Source organism: Zonotrichia albicollis, unplaced genomic scaffold (assembly GCF_047830755.1).
Source record: "Zonotrichia albicollis isolate bZonAlb1 unplaced genomic scaffold, bZonAlb1.hap1 Scaffold_254, whole genome shotgun sequence".
NCBI classification, from domain to species: domain Eukaryota; kingdom Metazoa; phylum Chordata; class Aves; order Passeriformes; family Passerellidae; genus Zonotrichia; species Zonotrichia albicollis.
Genome location: NW_027428428.1, coordinates 1,397,367 through 1,420,852, shown reverse-complemented (window position 1 = coordinate 1,420,852; position 23,486 = coordinate 1,397,367). Strand labels below are relative to the sequence as shown.

General features: G+C 49.5%; 1 protein-coding gene across 1 annotated transcript in view; it reads left to right on the top strand.

Annotated features, from left to right (window-relative positions):
• LOC141727790 (serine/threonine-protein kinase pim-1-like) overlaps positions 1–23,486 on the top strand; it is a 78,715-nt gene that overhangs the window by 14,047 nt on the left and 41,182 nt on the right. The window lies entirely within an intron of this gene.

The following is a 23,486-nucleotide window of genomic DNA, read 5'->3' as shown; positions in this document are numbered from 1 at the left end:
TAACATCTCAACTAAATCATGGCACCAAGTGCCACATCCAGTCTTTTTTTAAACTCTTTGAGGGATGGTGACTCTACCACCTCCCTGGGTAGATGATTCCAGTATTTGACCACTCTTTCTGTAAAATACTTCCTCCTTAATTCTAGCCTGTATCTCCCTTGGCGCAGCTAGAGACTGTGTTCTCTTGTTCTGTCTGTTGTTGCCCAGAGAAAGAGACCAACCCCCAGCTCATCACAGCCACCCTTCAGGAAGTTGAAGAGAGTGATAAGGTCACCCCTGAGTGTCCTTTTCTCCAGGCTGAACAACCCCAGCTCCCTCAGTCGTTCTTCATATGGCTTGTGCTCCAAGCCCCTCACCAGCCTCGTTGCTCTCCTTTGGACACGCTCAAGCATCTCAACATCCCTCCTAAACTGAGGGGCCCAGAACTGGACGCAATACTCCAGGTGAGGCCTCACCAGTGCTGAGTACAGGGGAAGAATGACCTCCCTGCTCCTGCTGGCCAAACTATTCCTGATACTGGCCAGGATGCCATTGGCCTTCTTGGCCACCTGGGCACACTGCTGGCTCATGTTCAGCTGACTGTCAACCAGCACCCTCAGGTCCCTTTCCTCCTGAGCACTGTCCAGCCACACCGTTCCTAGCTTATATCGTTGCAGGGAATGTGGCCAAAGTGCAGGACTCGGCACTTGGACTTATTGAACTTCATCCCATTAGATTCTGCCCATCCATCCAACCGTTCCAAATCCCTCTGCAAAGCCCTCCCTCCCTCTAACAGATCAACACACGCTCCCAGCTTAGTGTCCTGCAAATTTGCTAATGAAAGACTCTACACCCTCATCCATGTCATCAATAAAAATATTAAACAGAACTGGCCCCAGCACAGACCCCTGAGGGACACCACTGGTGACTGGCCACCAGCTGGATGCAGCACCATTCACCATCACTCTCTGAGCTTGGCCATGCAGTCAGTTCTGAACCCAGCAAAGAGTGCTCCTGTCCAGGCCACGGGCTGCCAGCTTGTCTAGGAGTATGTTGTGGGAGACAGTGTCAAAGGCCTTGCTGAAATCCAAGTAGACAACATCTACAGCCTTCCCTGCATCCACTAGGCGGGTTACCTGGTAATAAAAGGTGACCAGGTTGGTCAAACATGACCTACCTCTCCTAAATCCATGCTGGCTGGGTCTGATACCCTGGCCATGTTGTAAATTTTGCGTGATGGCGCTTAATATAAACTCTGTTTTGCCAGGTAGTGAGGTCAGGCTGACTGGTCTATAATTACCAGGATCCTCCTTTGCACCTTTTTTGTGAATGGGTATCACACTGGCCAGCTTCCAGTTATCCGGAACCTCACCAGTGAGCCAGGACTGTTAGTAAATGATGGAGAGTGGCTTTGCAAGCTCATTTGCCAGCTCTCTCATTACTCTGGGGTGGATCCCGTCTGGTCCCATAGATTTATGAACATCCAAGCATTTCAGTAGTTCTATGACTGCCTCCTCTTGGGTAATGGGGGGACCATTCTGCTCCCTGTCACCATCAACCAGCCCAGGTGGGCAGGTGTCTTGAGGGCAAGTCATCTTCCCACTAAAAACTGAGGCAAAATAGGCATTAAGCACTTCTGCCTTTTCCTTATCTTCAGGTACTAAGTTCCCTCCTTTGTCCAATAAAGAACAGAGGCTGGTCTTTCCTTCTACCATTAATGTATTTGTAAAAACATTTTTTATTATCCTTTACAGAAGTTGCCATTCTAAGTTCAAACTGAGCTTTGGCCTCCTTAATTTTTTTCTGCATGCTCTAGCAGCCTTCTTGAATACTTCCTTAGAGACCTGACCCTTCTTCCAATGCTGATACATCCTCTTTTTATTCTTAAGTTCCTCCAAAATCTCCTTGCCCAGCCAGGCTGGATGTTTACCCCGTTGACTGATCTTTTGGCACACAGGGATGGTCTGTTCCTGTGCCCTCAAGATCTCTGTTTTGAGGTATGCCCACCCTTCCTGAACTCCTTTGTTTTTTAGGACTGCTTCCCAAGGGACGCTCTGAATAAGTCTCCTAAACAGGCCAAAGTCTGCCCTCCGGAAGTCTAAAGCAAGAGTTTTACTGGTGCTCTTCCTGACTTCACCAAATATTGAGAACTCTATTATTTCGTGATCACTCTGCCCCAAGTGACCTCCAACCACCACATCTCCCACCAGCCCATCTCTGTTTGCAAACAGCAGATCTAACATAGTCCCTCCCCTGGTGAGTTCACCCACCAGCTGCAAAAAAAAGTTGTCCTCCATACATTCTAAGAATTTCCTGGACTGCCTCTTTATTGCCGTATTAAGTTCCCAGTAGATGTCTGGTAGGTTGAAGTCACCCACAAGAACAAGGGCTGATGATCTTGAAACATTACCTAGCTGCTTATAGAATAAGTGATCTACCTCTTCTTCCTGGTTGGGTGGACGATAACAGACTCCCAGTATGGTGTCAGCCTTGTTGGCCTTCCCCTTTATTCTTACCCATAGACATTCAACTCAATCTTCCTTAGTTTCAATTTCAATGGCATCAAAATTTTGCTTAATATAAAGGGCTACCCCTCACCCTCTTCTTCCTTTCCTGTCTCTCCTGAAGAGCTTGTATCCATCCAGTGCAGTACTCCAGTTATGTGAGTCGTCCCACCATGTTTCCGTGATGGCAACTGTTGTAGTGTGTTGTAATGTCCTGTTTTAGACTTCCGGGTCCCGGGTCCCTTCCCAGGTGTGCCAAAACCCTCCCTTCCCCCCTCGCCCCCTTGCTGAGTGAGTCCTGTCAATCAGGCTTAACATTCCAGCAAAGGCGTCGTGTGGTTGGTCAAATTCAAAGGATGCCCCTCAGGCCCAGAGGTCATTGGCCTGTCTAGGTGTCCCTCGTCCCTTCAGACCCCGCCCCCCCCACCTGGTTGGTGGCTCACCTGTCCCCTCCCCTCCCTCTGAGCTTAAAGGGTGAAGCAGGCCATGTGCTCGCGATTCTGTTGGAGGTCTTCCCAAGATTCAGACCTCTGTAACCATGGAATAAACCACTGCATATAACCCTCCGGCAGAATCTCTCCTTTTTTCTCTTCACCTTCGCCTGAAGTCTTCTTCCTAAGGTAAACGGAGTCCCTAACAAGCCTGGACTTGTTTAGTGCCCAGCTGAAACCATCAGCAAGCTAAAGGTGTCTCTGGGGTGATCCACCACAGATGCCGCCTTTGGCTCAGCAGCGAGGGTCAGACTGGCCCAGGCACAATCTAACTGGTAATATTGGGATTCATATTCCAATAGGCAACTAACTACATCACAGCTCGGCAGTTGCACCATGGCCTCCAGCTCTTCTTGTTTGTTGCCCAAGCTGCGTGCATTGGTATACATGCACCTCATCTGGGCTACTGACTTCACCCCTAACTCAGCCTTGCAATTCTTGGGCCTGTTTCCAGATAGCTCAGCTGGTTCCCCTTCCCCCTTAAAACCTAGTTTAAAGCTCTCTCAATGAGGTCTGCCAGTTCATGAGCTAAAAACCTTTTGCCCTTAACAGAGAGGTGCACCCCATCTGGTTCCAGCAGAGAAGATGCTGTAAAAGTTTCCCCATGATCAAAGAATCCAAAATCAAAGAATCCAGAAGAGACAGGTCTGCCTGCCTTGGCCACCCAGGGGCCACCTCTCATCTGCCTTTGAAACCCTGGGACCATGTGCTTTTCTTGCTTAGGAAAAAAAAACATCCATCTCAACCAGGTGCCCATGGCCAAAATTGGGAAACTGCCTCTGGAATTCCCTATATCCAAGGACACCTTCCAGACAAAAGCTGCCAGTACTGACAAGTCTGGCTGGCCTTGGCTTCCTGAGGGCTGGCACTCATCTGCCTCTGAAACACTGGGGCTCTGTGCTTTCCTTCCTAATAAAAAGAACTCTTCTTCCTCAACACCTCTTCCTCAGGTGCTCATTGCCAAAATTGATGTTCCACCTCCAAAATGCCCAATGTCCACGGATATCCCCTAGATGAAAGGTGCCAAGAGAGACAGGTCTGGCTGCCCTTGGCCTAAGGTTGGCCACCCCTCATCTTCCAAAACACTTGGACTTTTCACTTTTCTTTCCTATAGGAAAAAACCCATCCATCTTGACCAGGTGCCCATGGCCAAACCTGCCATTCTACCTCCAAAACTCTGTACATCCAAGAATTGCTCCCAAGTTAAAACTGCCAGGACAGACAGGTCTGGCTGCCCCTGGCCTCTTTGGAGCTGCCTCTCACCTACTTTCCAAACACTGGGGCATAGTGTTTTCCTTCCTATGGCACTGAACAGTCCTTCTTATCTGTGCAGAAATGACCAAAAATGGGATTTCACCTCCCAAAATCCCTATATCCAAGAGTTGCTTTCAGACAAAAGCTACCATGACAGAGAGGTCTGGCTGGCCTAGGCCTCTGATGGCTGCCTTTCATCTGCCCCTCAAACACCAGTGTTCCGTGCTTTCCTTCCTATCAAAAGCATGATCCTTCTTCTCTAGGTGTCCATGTCTGAAACTGGGATTCCACCTCTAAAATTCTGAATATCCAAGGGTTGCTCCCAGGCAAAATCTGCCAGTACCATCAAGTCTGGCTGGCCTTGGCCTCTGGTGACTGTCCCTGCAACACTGGGGCTGGGGTCTTTCCTTCCCATGGAGATCCCTGGGACACTGTGGGGACCTCATGGAACCAAGGGGATCATTGTGGCACCACTGGAGCCCATGGAACCAAGGGGATCATTGTGGCACCACTGAAGCCCATGGAATCAAGGGGCCATGGTGACACAGCGGGGCTTCATGGAACCCAGAGACCATTATGACTCTGTGGGGCCTGCTAGAACCATGGAGACCCTTCAGGGCCTCATGCCACCAAGGGGGCCTGATGACACCTCAGGGCCTCCTGGAAACAAGGGACCATTGGGACACTGTGGGGCCCCATGGAACCCAGGGAACATGGACCAGGTCTGGCTGGCTTGGCCTCCCAGGGGTCGCCTGACAGGTCTGGCTGATGTTGAGATGTCAAAGGCTGCCTCTCCTCAGCTTCTGGAGCACTGGGACTCTGTGTTTTCCTTGCTATGGAAAAGAACCATTCCTCTTTTCAGATATGCATTGCCAAAATTGGTGCTCTCCCTAAAAATTTCCTATATGCAAAGGTATCTCTCAGAACAAAATCTGCCAGCTCTGGATGGCCTTTGCCTCTGGTGGTCACCTCTCATCTGCCCCTGAAACAGTGGAGCTCTGTCCCTTCATTCCTATGGAAAAGAACCGGAATTCTTGTCCAGGGACCATGGCCAAAATTAGAATTTGGCCTCCCAAATTCTGTATATCCAAGGATTGCTCCCAGACAAAAGTAGCCAGGACAGACAGGTCCGGCTGGCCCTGTCCTCTGGTGATTTTTTAGATTATTAGCTGAATGTTTTCATTTGAAAACACCTTGGAGAGGACCCAGAAATCTCCCAAGGAGGAGTTTTGAAGCCTCGGGCAGATGACTAGTACATATGGACAAAGGAGTTCTGTTCTCTCTGCTATTGTGGTGGTTTTGCATAACTGAAGTACTGTTCTAAGAGAAGCTGCTAGCAGTTTCCTCTGTGTCAGACAAAATAACCAATAAGTAATCAGCTATGAGAATTGACAATCTGTTTAACCACTAAGGAAATTGTGCACGCCTCTGTGAAGACAGATGCTAAAGATCAAAAAACCTCTGGGGTTCACCCACAAGCCCCGGGCAAGGGGAGGAGAAGCCATCAGCCCCTGGCTGTGCTGCTGCTGTGCTCTGGCCTGGCTGCTGAGATCCTGGCCCTCCCCCCAGCGCAGCCCATCCTGACACAGCCCCAGCGCAGCCGCTGCAGAAACCTCCATTGTAAAACAGCTCCACCGCAAGCACCGAGCCCGGCCTGGGTCACAGAACCATCTGCAGGTCCCGGGTGAGATATGAACTTTCTCAGTGCTTCCATCCTCCCTCGAGTGAGAGAAAAGGACAAAGTTCAGGCTCATAGAGGAGCAATATGAAGACACCAAGGTCAGTGAAGAGGAAGTTGAGTCCCTGATGGGAGGGATGAGGAGATGTCCTGATCTTGGGGCTGAAATCCTCTTGTAAAGCTATGGAGAAGGATGTAATTGATGCATCAGACTCTCTTTTTCCCTATAATGCACTAAAAAGTATGAGGAATGAGTCTTATGGAGAAGTCTCCATAGAATGAAAGAGAGACCCCTCTCCCCAAGAGAACTGAAGAAAGGCTCTTATAGAAGTGGTAAACTGACTGAAACCTTTAGGTTTTGTCTCATTACATAGTAAGTAACAAAGAAAAGGTTTTAGGGGGAGGAGAAGTATTCTAAAAGTTTTGTTCTGATTCTTATTTCTCTTTCTTTGAGTTACTATTAATAATCTTTTCTTTATACCCTTTTAAAGTTTTGAGCCCACTTTGCCTTTCTCCTAATTCGATCTCACAGCAGAAAATCAGTAAGAATAGTCTAGTGAGTGCACAGGTAACACGCCAACACTGAACCCACCACACTAATTGATGTATTGGCTAAGAAATCTCATATTGGTGATCCAAAACCACTACAGAGAACTTCCTGATGAACTGCATGAGAGCAGAGGGAAATCAAGGCAGAGCCATGGTTTGTCAGTACTTGCTTGATCCTAATGAGCAATGTGGTGCATTTGGAGCTGAGCCCTGGAACCTCAGGGCATGAGAGGAGATTGCACAAACCTTTACAGGAGTGAAAGTCAGAGGAAACACTCAAAGTGTCTCAAAGCATGAATAGGTCCCACTGAGGTCCATCCCCAACGCAGGCTTCTCCTGGACTCCTTGGAGGAGTGAATTGGAGGCCAGGATGGCACTAAATGCTCTCAGAGACTCAGTGTGGAAAGGAAATTCCAAAGTACCTTAAAAACCTTGAGTATCTCAAATCATTGATGAGCCCCACTGAGTGTCAGTAAAGAGTTCTCAAGGGACTCATTAAAGCAGAAAATTGAGGCCATGATTACAGAAACTTCTCATAGAGTTTGTATGAAAAGTGAAACACCAAGTACCTAAAAATAACTGAAGTACCTTGAAGCATTAATGAGCCCACTGAGTGTTGTTACTGACAAAGGCTCTCAAGGGACTCAAAGCAGATAATTGGAGGCCATGTTTGCAATAAACCTCCCAGAGACTCCAAGTCATAAGAAAAACCCAAAGTCCTTTGAAAAACTCTGTGAGCATGAAGGAGCCCCCAGGGCCATTCCTGAGCAAGGCTCCCCAGGGACTCCTTCCAGCAGATCCTTGAGGCCACTGGGATGTGGGCTAGGGGGGGGATGCTGAGGGCAGGACAAGGGGCTGACAGTGCCCAGCCTGGCTGGGGCTGTGCCAGGAGGCCCCAGGGCCTCAGGACAAGGTGTCTCCTCCCAGCCCTTGGTGGCACAGACCCTGCTGTGCCCCAGGGCACCAAGACTTGGCTTCTCTTTGTCCCCACCTGTCATCACTGCCTCCAGTTTTCTGCTCTGCCTGGGGCCTGGGGACACTTTCTCTGTCGTGTCCCTGAGTGGGACCCATTAAAACTTCAAGAAAGTTTGGAGTTGGATTCTGCCTTGGAGTTCTGGAGAGATTTCTTCAGCTCCCTCTCAGAGATATTCAGGGCCTGAGCACAAAGCCCCAGAGGCTCATTAAAGTCCTTGTGCTGTGTCTGTGCTGCTGAGCTGGGCTGGGCTCCTGGCACAGAGGCAGCTCCTGGTAACCAAGAAGAGCTTCAAAAGCACATTTCTCTTGATGAGCAGCTCTTCTGCCAGCCCAGCAGGGCTGGGGCACTGCCTGCAGCCACCCCAGGCACAGCACAGAGGCACAGAGAGCTTCAATCAGTCAGGGCTGGGAAGGTGCTGAGAAGTGCCTGGGGCAGAGTCACTGCCAGCCCTTGGCACAGGAACCTCTGGCTGCAGGACAAAGCAGCTGCAGCTCCTGGAGCCATCTCCTGCAGCTGGAACATCCCAATGCCTGCAGACTCTGTGAGTACAACTCTGAGTATTTCTGGTGCAGGGGAGGTGAAATGCTCATGAACCTCTGACATGCTTAAGGGTTCTGATCAGTCATGGTGTATTTCCAAGACAAGAATTTTGATAAGAACGTGGAAATTTCCAAAGATTTTGTATTCCATTTCATACTACTGGTTGATGGCAGGGAAGGGGGTATAAATATTAACGGCTGATTATGAATTTTGACTGGTGTCTGAGACATTTGAACTGTTCCTATTAGTGATCAATAGGTTCACAGGAGATCCCTAATGTGCTTGCAGCCACTCTGCCCATGGACAGCACCAGCATCACTTTTACTCTTAACCATCAGGCTCAGTCTGAGCTCTCCTTTCTCCAGGCTGCAAACAGAACCTGCCCCCAGCCAGTGCCCTGCAAACAGCCAGGGCTCTGTCAGGCCAAGGAGAGTGCACAGAGATTTGGGGTCTGTGAGTGCTGGCAGGGAGAGATCAGGCACAGGGAAACACCTGCAGGAGGAAAATCTCCAGGAAGCAGAGAGAAGATTGGGCAATGAGAGAAAACAAAACCCAGCAATGCTGTGGCAGGGAGAGTTTAGAGATGTCCACAGGATCCCCTCCAGTGCAGCCCCTCCCTCTGAACAAGCCCCCTCCCTCCTGTGCCCCAGCCCAGCCTCTGCCCTCAGGGCTGGGGCTCCAAGGCGTGCAGTCCCTCCTGTGCAGGCAGAGCTGCAGCAGAGCCGTGGGGCAGCTCTGCAGCCCCGGGCTCAGTTCCCTCTGCAGAGCACAGGGCTGGGAGCAGCTGCCCAGCACTGGGGGCTCTGGCAGGGGCACAGCTGGCTCAGGGTGATGCTGTCCCCAGTGCCTGGCTCTGGGCAATGCTGTCAGTGCAGCCAGGGAAGGAGCTGCATCTCCCTTCATCCAATGCCATCATAAGGACATTTGGAAGTGTCCCTGAGATTTCAGTCCAAGCTGGGAGCTTCAATCCAGGGTGCAAACCTGTCCTAGAGCATCTCTCAGTTATAAAATTGATGGGGAAAGGGAGAGGTGTTCTGACACAGAAAACTATTCTTGGTTGGTGAAGCAATCAATGTGAGTCCTTGGCTACAAATGTGGAGCTGGGCTGTGGGGGATCCATCTGCTCATAGCAATACCTGGTGACATTTTTGAGGAAAACATGGGAAATTGATTGAAATCTACCTGGGCAAGGTTAAAGCCCACAAAAAATCTGAACAGGTCAGAATGCCAGATCATCTACACTCACTCTCCTCTCATCTCTTTGCCTCACAGAACTTGCTGCTCTTCCTGATTGCAGAAAGAATGTTGAGGGTTTCTGATATCCAAGAATACCAGGAGACACATGGGGGGACATCAAAAAGAAAACCTCAGAACACTTAAACACAGAAGAAAATCTGTGTGTGTTACAGAGGAGGGAGTATGGGAAATTACTTTAATTTTGGTTACAGATATCTCCTCCAACTCTTCCCTGTCCTTTATGCATGAACAGATACCCATGGCAAGAGACAGCAAATGTCCAACAGCAGCTCCATCAGGCACTTCCTCCTGCTGGCATTGGCAGACACGCGGCAGCTGCAGCTCCTGCACTTCTGCCTCTTGCTGGGCATCTCCCTGGCTGCCCTCCTGGGCAACGGCCTCATCATCAGCGCCGTAGCCTGCGGCCACCACCTGCACACGCCCATGTTCTTCTTCCTGCTCAACCTGGCCCTCAGCGACCTGGGCTCCATCTGCACCACTGTCCCCAAAGCCATGCACAATTCCCTCTGGGACACCGGGAACATCTCCTACACAGGATGTGCCACACAGCTCTTTCTGATTTATTTCTTCCTTGGATCAGAGCTTTCCCTCCTGACCATCATGTGCTATGACCGCTATGTGTCCATCTGCAAACCCCTGCACTACGGGACCCTCCTGGGCAGCAGAGCTTGTGCCCACATGGCAGCAGTTGCCTGGGCCAGTGCCTTTCTCAGTGCTCTCATGCACACGGCCAATACATTTTCCCTGCCCCTGTGCCACGGCAATGCCCTGGGCCAGTTCTTCTGTGAAATCCCACAGATCCTCAAGCTCTCCTGCTCCAAATTCTACCTCAGGGAACTTGGGCTCATTGCTGTTAGTTCCTGTTTGGTATTGGGTTGTTTTGTGTTCATTGTTTTTTCCTATGTGCAGATTTTCAGGGCTGTGCTGAGGATCCCCTCTGAGCAGGGACGGCACAAAGCCTTTTCCACCTGCCTCCCTCACGTGGCTGTGGTCTCTCTGTTCCTCAGCACGGTTGTCTTTGCTCACTTGAAGCCTCCCTCCATGTCCTCCCCATCCCTGGATCTGGGCCTGTCAGTTCTTTACTCGGTGGTGCCTCCAGCCCTGAACCCCCTCATCTACAGCCTGAGGAACCAGGAGCTCAAGGCTGCAGTGTGGAGGCTGATGACTGGAGGCTTTCAGAAACATTAAACTGCTGCCCAATTTCTGCAACTCACTAATAATTAAAGTTGTATACGATGTTTCATGTTGTTTGGTTCTGGGGTCTTTTTTCTCTTGTTTTAATTTTTCATATTATCCACAAAGAAATATAAATGCTTGTGCCACCTGGGGGTGGCAGTGCTGGGGCTGCAGCAGGGACAGGCCATGGGCACTGCTGGGGCAGCGCTGACGCCTCAGCCCAGGGCCTGGGGGCTCCAGGCTGCTTGCCCAGGCCCTCTCAAGAACACACCCAGGCCAATGCTCAGCACAGAAAAGCCCCGTGAGTATCCCCAGGCTGGCCGTGGGCAGGCTGGGGGCAAACAGCATGGCTGGGGCTCTGCAAGGGCCCTGGGGCAGACGGGAAGGAGCAGCAGAGCAGGGGCTGATCCATCCCCAGTGCACTGCACAGCCCAGGGCAGCGTCCCAGAGCATCCTCATGGAGCTGCCAACAACATCCCCCCTCTGCAGCCCTGGCCTCTCCCCCAGCTCACAAAGGTGCCCCATCCTTGCAGGCACAGACACGGCAGCACTGGCTCAGCAGCCCCTGTTTGCATTGCACACAGCAGGGGGAGCACCCCCATGCTGTTGGTGTGGGGACATGAACCTGAGGGAGCACAAATGCCATCAGCCCCTGGGGCCAGCAAGGGCTGGAGAACTTGAACATCTACCAGGGCCCTCACCCGCTCCTCACAGCACTTGTGCTCCAGACCTCTCACCAGCCTTGTTGCCCTTCTCTGGACACACTCCAGCCCCTCCATGTCCTTCCTAAACAGGGGGACCCAGAACTGTACACAGCACTCGAGGTGCTGCCCAAACAGTGCTGAGCACAGGGGAAGAATCCCTGCCCTGCTCCTGCTGGCCACACCATTCCTGATCCAGACCAGGAGCCATTGTCCTTCTTGCCCACCTGGGCACTCTGCTGGCTCATGTCCAGCCTGCTGTCCATCAGTCCCTGCAGGTCCCTTTCTGCCTGGCCACTCTCCAGCCACTCTGTCCCCAGCCTGTAGTGCTGCAGGGGTTGTTGTGGCCAAAGTGCAGGACCCAGCACTTGGTCTTGTTAAACCTCACCTTGCTGGATTTGGGCCCTGGATCCAGCCTGTCCGGGGCCCTGTGCAGAGCCCTCCTACCCTCCAGCAGATTAAACTCACACCCAACTTTGTGTCAGCACGGTTCCCCAGAGTGCCCCAATGGTCTCCATGGTTCCATGGGGCCTTCCAGTGTCACAATGTCCCTTTGGTTCCATAGGACCCCTTGGTGTCACAAAGTCCCTTGGATCTTTAGCCCTGCAGTGTCACAATGGCCCTTGGTCCCCCCAGGCCCTGAAGTGTCACAGTGGATCCTTGGTTCCATGAATCATAGAATGACAGGATTTCTAAGTTGGAAGAGACCTTGAAGATCATCGAGTCCAACCCATGTTCTAACACTTCAACTAGAGCATGGCATCAAGTGCCACATCCAGTCTTCCCTTAAACACATCGAGGGATGGTGACTCCACCACCTCCCTGGCTAGATGATTCCAGTATTACCACTCTTTCTGTGAAAAATTTCCTCCTTAATTCTAGCCTGTATCTCTCTTGGCGCAACTTGAGAATGTGTCCTCTTGTTCTGTCTGTTGTTGCCCCGAGAAAGAGACCGACCCCCAGCTCACCACAGCCACCCTTCAGGAAGTTGAAGAGGGTGATAAGATCACCTCTGAGTCTCCTTTTCTCCAGGCTGAACAACCCCATCTCCCTCAGTCGTTATTCATACGGCCTGTGCTCCAAGCCCCTCACCAGCCTCGTTGCTCTCCTTTGGACACGCTCAAGCATCTCAACATCCCTCCTAAACTGAGGGGCCCAGAACTGGATGCAATACTCAAGGTGTGGCCTCACCAGTGCCGAGTACAGGGGAAGAATGACCTCCCTACTCCCACTGGCCACACCATTCCTGATACTGGCCAGGATGCTGTGGGATCTCAGCACCTCAGGACTGAGGTGCCGAGCCACCGAGACCACCCTTGGAGGGCTCGGGAGTCCTGGAATGTTGCCAGAAGTGTCTGGTGGCTGGACTTTGATCCTACACAGGAGACGACACCTGTATGAGGATAGGAGGATTTCACCGGAGTGAATGGTGAAGGGATAAGTTAATTAGAGAGTGAAACACAGGGTTTAGGATTTCTGTACAGGGGGGTTTAGAGAAGTAAGATGGAGGAATTGGGGCATGTCCTGTCCTTCTTCTTCTTCTTCTTCTTCTTCTTCTCCTCCATCTTCTGTGGTGATGGTGGCACTTTGGGATTGATCATTACTAAAAGTGCACTGGTTAATAAGGGTAAAAGGTATTGGGGAAAAATGATAAATATTGTATACGCAACTTTGGGTATAAAGATGGGTGACCGCCCTGGGGGGCAGGGAGTGTGCTCATGGCTGACTGCTGAGCAGACCTCTGTCGGGCCGAGAGAAAATCTTTTAGATAAGCAATTAATAAACACCGAGACCAAGAAAAGATTTGAAGCCTCTTCTCGTCCTTTGAAGCGCGGGCTGCCTCAAGGCCACCCCGGGCCTTTCCAGGCCATCCAAACAGCCGAAAATCGGACAGATGCCATTGGCCTTCTTGGCCACCACGGCACTCTGCTGCCTCATGTTCAGCCGACTGTCAACCAGCACCCCCAGGTCCCTTTGCTCCTGAGCACTGTCCAGCCACACCGTCCCCAGCCTATAATGTTGCAGGGGGTTATTGTGGCCAAAGTGCAGGACTCGGCACTTGGACTTATTGAACTTCATCCCATTAGATTTTGCCCATACATCCAACCATTCTAAATCCCTCTGCAAAGCCCTCCCTCCCTCTAACAGATCAACACACGCTCCCAGCTTAGTGTCATCTGAAAATTTGCTAATGAAAGACTCTAAACCCTCATCCATGTTCACAATAAAAATATTAAACAGAACTGGCCCCAGCACAGACCCCTGAGGGACACCACTGGTGACTGGTTGCCAGCTGGATGCAGCACCATTCACCACCACTCTCTGGGCTTGGCCATGCAGCCAGTTCCTAACCCAGCAAAGAGTGCTCCTGTCCAAGCCACGGGCTGCCAGCTTGTCTAGGAGTATGCTGTGGGAGACAGTGTCAAAGGCCTTGCTGAAATCCAAGTAAACAACATCTGAAGCCTTCCCTGCATCCACTAGGCGGCTTATCTGGTCATAAAAGGTGACCAGGTTGGTCAAACATGACCTACCCCTCCTAAATCCATGCTGGCTGGGTCTGATACCCTGGTGATCCTGTAAATTCTGAGTGGTGGCACTTAATATAAAGTGTCCCATTATTTTGCCAGGTAGTGAGGTCAGGCTGTCTGGTCTATAATTACCAGGATCCTCCTTTGCACCCTTTTTGTGAATGGGTATCACATTGGCCAGCTTCCAGTCATCCAGAACCTCACCAGTGAGCCAGGACTGTTGGTAAGTGATGGAGAGTGGCTTTGCAATCTCATTTGCCAGCTCTCTCATTACCCTGGGGTGGATCCCATCTGATCCCATAGATTTATGAACATCCAAGCATTTCAGTAGTTGTATGACTGCCTCTTCTTGCATAATGGGGGGACCATTCTGCTCCCTGACACCATCAACCAGCCCAGGCAGGCAGGTGTCTTGAGGGCAAGTCATCTTCCCACTAAAAACTGAAGCAAAGTAGGCATTAAGCACTTCTGCCTCCTCCTCATCTGCAGATACTAAGTTCCCTCCCTTGTCCAATAAAGAACAAAGGCTGGTCAAACCCTTCCTTGTAGCATTAATGTATTTGTTAAGACATTTTTTATTATCCTTTACAGAAATCGCCATTCTAAGTTCAAATTGAGCTTTGGGCTGCCTAATTTTTTGTCTGCATGCTCTAGCAGCCTTCTTGAACACTACCTTGGAGACCTGACCCTCTTTCCAACTCTGATACATCCTCTTTTCATTCTTAAGTTCCTCCAAAACCTCCTTGCCCAGCCAGGCTGGATATTTACCCCATTGACTGATCTTTTGGCACACAGGGACAGTCTGTTCTTGTCACATTTCTTGTCACAATCTTCTGCCACATTTCCCCAGCACAGGCACTCCTGTGTGCACACAGACACAAAGAGTCAGTGCAAGGCACCTGTGAGCAATTCCCCTGAGGGCAGGAAATGCTCCCTGTGGATCCTTTGGCATCTCCCCAGCAAAGGGCAATGGGCTGAGCCTGGAGGAGTGGGGGGATCAGCCCAGGCTCCGTCGTTGTTCAGGATCCCCGAGTGCAGCAAATGGGAGAGTTCCCGACTGGGAGAGGCCCCACTCAGAGGGAGTCACTGGCCCAGGAGAGCTCCAAGGGCTCCTTTTGGAGCGCTGTTTGCAGGGCCCCAAGAGAGGGGCTTCAGTCCCAGCAATGGCTCATCCTGGCTGCACTTGGCACCAACAGCTTTCTTTGGCAGTGTGAGAACAGGGATGTTGTGCCACTGAGGGAAGAAAAACAGTTCCCAGGGCTGCTGCTGAAGGAACCAGGAGCTGGTTGGGCAGCAGCAGTGCCTGGAGCAGACAGTGTTTGTGATGAGCTGCAGAGGAGCTGAGCCCAGGGGCTGTTGGCCAAGGCCAAGCCCCAAGGAGCATTTCTCAGCTGGCAGGGCGGCCTGAGAAGGGGAGGGGGGAATGCAGCAGCACAGGGCCCATGGAACCAAGGGACCATTGAGGCACTGTGGGGCCCTGTGAGACCAAGAGACCATTGTGACACTGTGGGACCTCATGAGACCAAGGGGCCGTTGTGACACTGTGAGGCCTCATGGAATCATGGAGAGCACTGTGACATTTCTGAGCCTCATGGAACCAAAGGGACAGTAGTGACACTTTGTGGCTCCATGGTATGTAGGGATCATTGTGACACTGAGAGGCCCCATCAAACCAAGGGGCCATTTTGACACTGCAAGACCCCATGGAGCCAAAGATCCATTGTGACATTGCAAGACCTCATAGAACCTAATGGAGAGACCATTTGGGCACTGCAGAGCCTCATGGAACCAAGGTCCATTTTGACACTGAGGAAATTCAATAATCATTGAAACTCATAGAATCATTGGGACACTGTGAGGCCCTATGGAATAAGGAAAGCATTGTGACACTCTGGAGCTCATGGAACCAGTGAGACCATTGTGACCCTGGGGATCCTCACAGAACCAAGAAGACCATTGTGATACTGTGGGGCCTTGTGAAACCAAGAGGCCTTTGTGACACTGCGGGGCTGCATGGAATCAAAGGTCCAGGGTGATATTGCAAGGCCCCATGACATCAGTGGTCCATTGTGACACTGGCCAACCAAAGGAGACCATTGTGACACTGCAGGGCAGCATAGAACCGAGGGGCCATGGTGACATTGTGGAACTCCATTGAACCAAGGGTTCATTGTGACACTGCAGTCTTCATGGAACCAAAGCTCCAGGGTGACACAGAGTGGCCTCCTGTTTTCAGTTGTCCATTGTGACACTGTGCAGCCAAAGGGAGACCATTGTGACACCACAAAACCCCCAGGATCCAAAGGTCCATTGTAACATTGCAAGCTGCTTGGAACAGAGGAGTCACATGTCATTGTGGGGCCTGGGGAACTGTCGGGACCATTAGCTTATCAGAGTGACCCCAAGAAAAGTTTGAAAGTCTCTTTTCCCAGCCCGGCACTTCAAGAAGGAGTCAGGGCTCTTCATTTCTCGGTCTCAAGGTTGTTTATTTTATCTTATTTATTAAAAATTTTCTAGTTCCCTGCCGAAGTCAGCTCACAAAGACAGTTCGAGGCATTCTGCCTGCCCACAGGGCGGTGTTATGTCTTTATACAAAAACTATGTATACAATGTTTACAATTACTTTCCAAAACCTATCACCTATGTTAGATAGTGAGCTTCTACTCTAAACCAATCTGCAAGTGCCAACACCAAAGCAGAAGATGGAAGCCAAGAAGAAGGAGAAAGGCTGGACACACTTATTTCCCTCCATCTTGCCTCCTGAACCCCCATACCAAAAACGCAAAAATCTACTTTTCCACCCTGTGATAACTTCACTAATATTCTATTTAAACTGTTGTGGCTTGCTGATCTTCATACAAGGTTGGTAATTTTCTCCACGGGTCATAATCAAAACCACAGGGGCATTTTGGGCTCTGTGCCAGGGTCTCTGAGACCCCTGAAAGGGGTCTTGGCTGCTCAGGACAGCCAGAGGGATGTCCTGGGCCCTGACAGGGAACCACAGAGACCATTGTGACACTGCAGGGACTCATGGAATCATTGGGACCATTGTGACACTATGGGGCCTTATGGAACCAAGGGGCCAGTGTGACACTATGGAGCACCATAAAGCCAAGGGAACACAGAACAGGTCTGGCTGGTTTTGCCTCCCATGGACTGCCTGACTGGTCCAACTTGGCATGTTGAAGGTCGCTTCTCATCTGCTGCTGAAATACTGGGGCTCTGTGCTTTCCTTTTGATGGAAAAGAACTCTCCTTCTTCTCCAGGCACCCATGGCCTGAATTGAGATTTCACCTCCAAACTTTCTTTTATCCAGGGATTGTTCCCATAGGAATATTGCCAGGACAAGTTTTTCTGGCAGTGGTTTTGCAAGGGTCACCTCTCATCTTTCCCCAAAACACTGGGGAAGGCTCCATGTTTTCCTTTCTACGAGAAAGAACTGTGCTGCTTCTCCAGGTGTCCATGGGTGAGATTGGTGCTCCACCTCCACAACTCCCTAGATCCAAAGACTGCTTCCAGACAAAATCTGCCATTCCTGACAAGTCTGGCTGGCCTTGGCCTAGTGAGCCTTTCAGCTGCTTTCCAAACACTGTGTCTCTGTGCTTTCCTTCCTATGGAACTGTCCTTCTCAGCCAGGTGCTCATGGCCAGAATTGGGGTTCCCCCTCTAACATTGCCTGTTGTGAAAGACTTGAGGAGATTGTTGGATCAAAACTTTTCATGTGTGGCGGGAGGAAGGGGCAGTTCCAGGCCCTGCCCTGGAGCCCCAATTCCCCCCAGAGCCTCTATCCCAGCCCAGCAGTGGCTGCCAGTCCCTGGCACAGCACAGGCAATGCTCCACAGCCACCTCTGCAGCCCCAGCCCAGCTCCTGAGGGACCAAATGACACCAAGTCCCAGCTGGGGAGAGGGCCCAGCGAGACCAAGGGGAATTGAAGGCTGACCACAAGGCAAGCACACATCTTGACCCTACCTCCTCTTGGAATTTCCACCTGAACACCGCTGGAATCCAGGGTTTGGTAGCTCAGTGTGTTCTTCTCTGTATCTTTTTTGTCTTTCTCTCTTTCCATGTCTTCTTATGTTTCTTTGCTCCTGTAGATTTTGAGTAACATGAAATTGAACAGGCTTAGAGTTTGTGAAGTCAAATGGGCCAAGTCAATGCTCTGAGATGTGGATTTGTTGATTGAATGTCTGTTGTAGTTTGACATGAGAAGAATTTTAAAAAGTAATACAAAAATTTTGTGTAACTGACAATCTGTTAACCCACAAAGATACTGAACATGCTTTTTTTAAACACATATGTTAAAGATGAAAAAACCCAGGAACCTCCTCTTTCTTTCCCTGGCAACAAAGAAGCAGCAGCCCCCATCTCAACCAAACCAAACCAAACCAAACCAAACCAAACCAAACCAAACCAAGCAACCCGGCCATGGGCTGAGCCCCTTCCCCCCTCCCCAGGACCCCCTTCCCCATCACCCCCATTCTCAACAAACCAAACCCCAACAACTCCCAAACAGGACAACAAAAGAGGCTACAAAACCCCAACCAGAACAAAGCTTGCCAAAGCAATTAAAATCTTACCATCAAGTCCCCTCCCCCAACACAATTAAAACTAAAAACTCCTACAACCTACAACCCATACAAAATAACCCTACAACTAATATTAAACACAATAAAAAGTCCCAAAGCAGTCATAAAAGCAATCCTAATACAACTCAACCACAACTTCCTCCACAAGTTATCAGCGGGTCAGGTGTAAATCCTTTCAATACTTCAATCCTCCCTCAATTAAAAAAAAAAATATATATATATTAAAAAAACCCATAAAATCATAAAAGTCAGTAAAAAGTTAAATCCCTCCCCCCAAAAAGAAGAAAAAAATACCTTAGTCTTAAAACTAAAATCTTCTTATAAACTATAATAAAATATCTCTTTTTCTTTATAACATATAAAACTATAAAAAATTAAAATTAATAGAAATATTACAAATTAATCAAAGAAAAACCTGCATGTTAAATAAATAAATGCTAAAATAACTGTAATTTTACAAAGAGTTTAAACAGGGGGAAAAAAAGTAATCCAGTATCCCCAAGAGAAGATCTCTATTGTCTAAGATAAAAATAATTTAAAAAGAAAGTAATAAAAACATTTACCTTTAAACAGCTCATCTTTAAAACAATACCCCTTAAGTTGACATGACTTATCAACAAGCTGTAAAAAAGCTTGTAGCAATAAAAAAAATCACAATAACAAAGATCCCCAGACAACTGTTATCCATGACAAAACTAAGAACAAAAAACAAACTATTTTTCCTCTTGTAAAAAACTCTCTATAAACTTAACAAGAAAAACTTCTCTCCACAGTAAAGAAAAAAAATCGATTCTAGAAATAGTGAAATAACAATTTCTAGTTTAGTTTCTTTACATTTTCAGTAAAATGAAAAAGATGTAAAGAAAAAAAAAGTATTCTAAAAAATTAATTTTAATTCTTACTACCTTTTATTTAATTTTACTTTTAATAAATTTTTATTTATACCCTTTTAAAATTTTAAGCCTACTGTACCTTTCATGTAATCCTATTTCACAACAAGATAAATACATAAATAATAAACCAGCACTTAAACCAACATACTCATCAGTACATTACTTAAGAATCTCAAGATTAGAAAGATCTATAATTAACAAAGAAAGGCACTATAGTGTCATAAAAACATTTTGCCAAAGTTTCTCTGATTTTCTAAAGTTTCCAGTAAAGGCTGTTTTGTTATTTTGAGTTTATGAGAATCTCCAGTTTGGTATATCTCTAGGTAGTCCAACTCACAGTACACAAGCAATTGTAGTTCTTTTTAAATGTCTCCTTGAGAGAATTGTTTGGCATTTAGGGGTCAGGGCTTGTGTGTCCTGCTTGGCCCAGCCCAGGCAGGGCTTTCCCAGCCACATTCCACACTCCATTGCCCAGCTGGAGCCGCTGGTGCCTCTGAGTTGTGCTGCCCCAGCCCCAGGGACGCTCTCCTTGTCTGCCCATTCCCCCACGGTCTCTGGGCAGGGATGGCCTCAGTGGGGGCTGCTGACATCCTCAGCACCTTGGAGGCTGCTGCTGAATTTTCCTGCTCCAGAGGCTTGTTCAGCCTTCAGCTCTTCAGTGCAGGAATTCAGTGTCCCAGGGCTCATTAACATTCAGAACACCTTAGCAAGCCAAGCCTCTGGGAATCATTTGATTTCAGTTTCCTAATCCTTTGTGGTTACTGACAGAGATTTCAAAAGTGCATTCAACTGAATATGTTCTATTTAAAAAGACACTGAGAAAACATTTTTTAGGTCCTGTTTCCATTTTTTTTCCTTTGTTAATAACAATGTCCAGTTGACACAGAATCCAAGTATCTCCTCATGCAGTTTGAATAGATATGAAAATCAAGACCCTCCATGGCTGACAATCAGACTCTGTCCCTACCCCCACCCCACCATTTCCCCCATCCAAGCCCTGGCACTCAGAGCAGCCTTGTGCAAATCTGAGCTCCCTCCAGCCCAGGCTGCACCTGCAGCTTTCAGCTCCTTGGCTCCAACTCCCACCTGCTTTCCTTGGAGAAGGAGCTGCCCAAGGCACAGAGGGATGTTCATTTCTTTACAGCCAACAAAGTCAAGGGAAGGCACAGCTCCATCAAACGCAAAAGTCATTTCTCTGCTGGATATTAATCCACTTTCCACAGCAGACAGTCTCAGAGCAATGGAAAACACCTTCTGAGCTCAGCTCAGATCCCAAGGTGCCCCCAAACCCTCCCTGCCCCAATTCTGCCCAGATTTGCTTTTTGCACACATGAGTCACACGCTGAAGTCAGGAGCTCCCTCCATGCCCAGAGGGAGAAAAAGAGAGAAAGGGGATGAAGAGCTCTCCTGTGCAGAGCCAAGGTCCAAGTGCAGCCCCTGCAGTGGGAACCACAACTCATCAGGTTTGTGTCCTTTGGCCTCAGGGAGTGGTGACACTCAGAGGCACAGAAAGGCTTCTTGCCAAGAAACATGAGTTGAACATTAGAACATTTTAATAACCATCACAGCTTTCCCTCAGCTCTCTTTGATGTCTCAGCAGCTTCTGACATGTCCACCATCCCCCAGGGATTTCTGTATAGGAAGAGTTTTAGACAAAGACATAGGAAAAGCAATTGCAGTATAGTTATAAATTTAATTAGGATTTTGAGTAATGTGATATTTATTTCAATTTCAGAAATATTGAGGAACGTCCTGAAGTTCAAAGCATGAACCCAATCAGTTGCGAGGCACTCAAATGACCAGAAAGCATCTGGAGGAGGAAATCTGAGAGAAATGGAAGGGAAATAGGTCCAGCTGGTCAAGTGATGTCCTTCAACATGGCCATTTATCCAGGAGACCTGGAAACATCGGAAAGAAGGAGTGTCATGAAATATTAGACTGAATATTGGATGGCAAAGGCAGAGGGGAAGATCAGTATTTCTTCTCCTGCCATCACTAAAAGGATCCAGTAGATCCAGGAAATTCCTGTTCCTGGCAGGAAAAATTTGCCATTTCTTAAAAGTATTTAAATGACCAAGATAATAAAAATACGCTTGTATATTATGAAACCAATGGTGTTAAAACCTGTGGCCCTTTCCAGGAAGACATCAGCTGTGTGCCCATGAACAGGCAGTGCCACTTGTGCCCTGAGGTGTGCCCCATGGCCTCCCTGCTGGGCAGCCTCTGCCAGCTCCTGCAGAGCCCGTGGCACCTGTGGGGCTGCACAGACAGCCCTGCCCCAGGCTCTGCCTGCCTCTGGGCCAGCAGAGAGGCAGCCAGGGCTGGCCATGGCCGGGAACAGGCCCTGAGCCCTGCAGGAGGATGGAGCTGGGCCACAGCCAAACTCAGCCCAGGCCAAAGCTGGGCTCAGCAGCCACGGCTCCCAGGGGCTGGGCACAGAGGCTGGCACTGACAAATGTCCTGGGGCCCCTCCCTGCTCTGTCCATGCCACCAAGGGCACAGAGCAGCCTCCTCTCTGGGCCCACTTGCCTGTTTGCAATGCCTTGCACAGGCGCTGGCCCTGCCCCACAAGGCCTGGCCTGAGTCCTGCCCCTGCACGCTCAGCCAGGCTGAGATGGACACTGATGGTTTCTGGGCCAGGCTCTCTGAGCCCAGCCCAGCTCCCTGCAAGCTCTGCCAGCTGCCCTGAGCTCTGGGCAGCACCAAGGGCCTCTCCCCAGCCCAGCCCAGCCGGCTCTGGCCCCACAGCTCTGCTCAGGCCAGGCTGCTCTGGGCACTGCCCCACGGCCTCAGCCCCTGGCAAGAGGCACAGCAGCAGCTGCAGCTGCCACAGGACTCAGCCCAGCCATGGGGGAAGGGGCTTGGCCAAGGCCAAAGGAGGCTCCCTGGCTGCCCTGCTCCCCTCGGGCTGAGGTGCTGAGAGCTCTGCAGCCCCTGCTGCCATCCCATCTGCCCAGGGCAGCAAAAGAACCCCGGCCATGGGACCCTCAAGAGCTGCTCCTGCTCCAGCACCAGGGCCCATGCCAAAGCTGGGGAAGGCAAAAGCTGTGCCTATTTCTGTTCATTGCTGCTCTTGATGGGGATTGACCTTCATCCACTTGGAGGTTGCTGATGAGTTTTCCTACTCCGGAGGCCTCTTCTTTCTTGAGCTCTTCAGTTCAGACATTCACTGAAAAAGGCTCATAATCATTTGTTCAAAACACTCAAATAAGAAAAGCCCATGGGAATAATTCAAGTTTTCAGTTCTTCTGTGGGTAATTAGACATTTTTTAGAAGTCTATTCAAAGTGAATCTGCTATATTGGAAAAAAAGCAGAGAAAATTGTTTTCTCCTGGTTTTTTTTTCTGTTTATAATTTGGTATCAGCAATGTCCAATTGATATTGCCCCCTGCAACTTCTAATGCAGTCTAAATAGATAAGAAGATCAAGACCCTTCATGGCTGATAATCAACCAGACTTTTTCCCCACCCTCTCCTCACCATTTCCCTCATCCAACCCCTGGCACTCCTATGGATCAGGAATGGTGTGGCCAGCAAGACTGTCACACTAGGATCTTTTCTTTTGAGAAGCTGTAATGTTTCAGCTGCTCCATGTTTTGCTGCTTTGAAATGTGATTCTGAGAACTGTTTACCCAGCAGGTGAAAATGTTTCTACTTGATGACCAATTACAGGTCCAGCTGCTTTGGTACTCTGGTCAGTTACAAGATTTTATCATTCCATTCCTTTGCTTTCTAACCTCCAATGAAATCCTTTTTTGTATTCTTGTAGTATAGTTTTATTTAATTATAATATATATCATAAAATATTAAATCAGCCTTCTGAAACATGGAGTCAGTATTCTCATCACTTCCCTCATCCTGGGACCCCTGCGAACATTTGAACTGAGGACCAGGACAGTGAATCTTCCTCTGTGCCTGGCACTGGTTGAGCAGCACCTTGAGTGCTGTTTCCAGTTCTGGGCCCTCAATTTAGGAAGGCCATGGAGGGGCTGGAGCGTGTCCAGAGAAGGGCAACAAGGCTGCGGAGGGGTCTGGAACACAAGCACTGTGAGGACCAGCTGAGGGAGCTGGGGTTGTTTATCCTGAAGAAGAGGAGGCTCAGGTAGACAAGGCGGTGTCAGGGCACAGGTTGGACTTGATGATCTCCAAGGTTTGTCCAACCTTGCTGATTCTGGGATTCTCTGGAACCACCCTTGGAGGAGTTGCAGGATGAGCCCTGGGCCTCCTCTTGAGAAGCTCCAGCAGCCCAGGTCCCTCAGCTTCTCCTGCCAGCCCCAAAGCCCATCCTGGCAGTCCTGCAGAGCCTCTGCAGCTCCTCCTCATTGCCCAGAACAGGGAGGCCCAGAGCCAGACACAGCAGCCCAGATGTGCCCC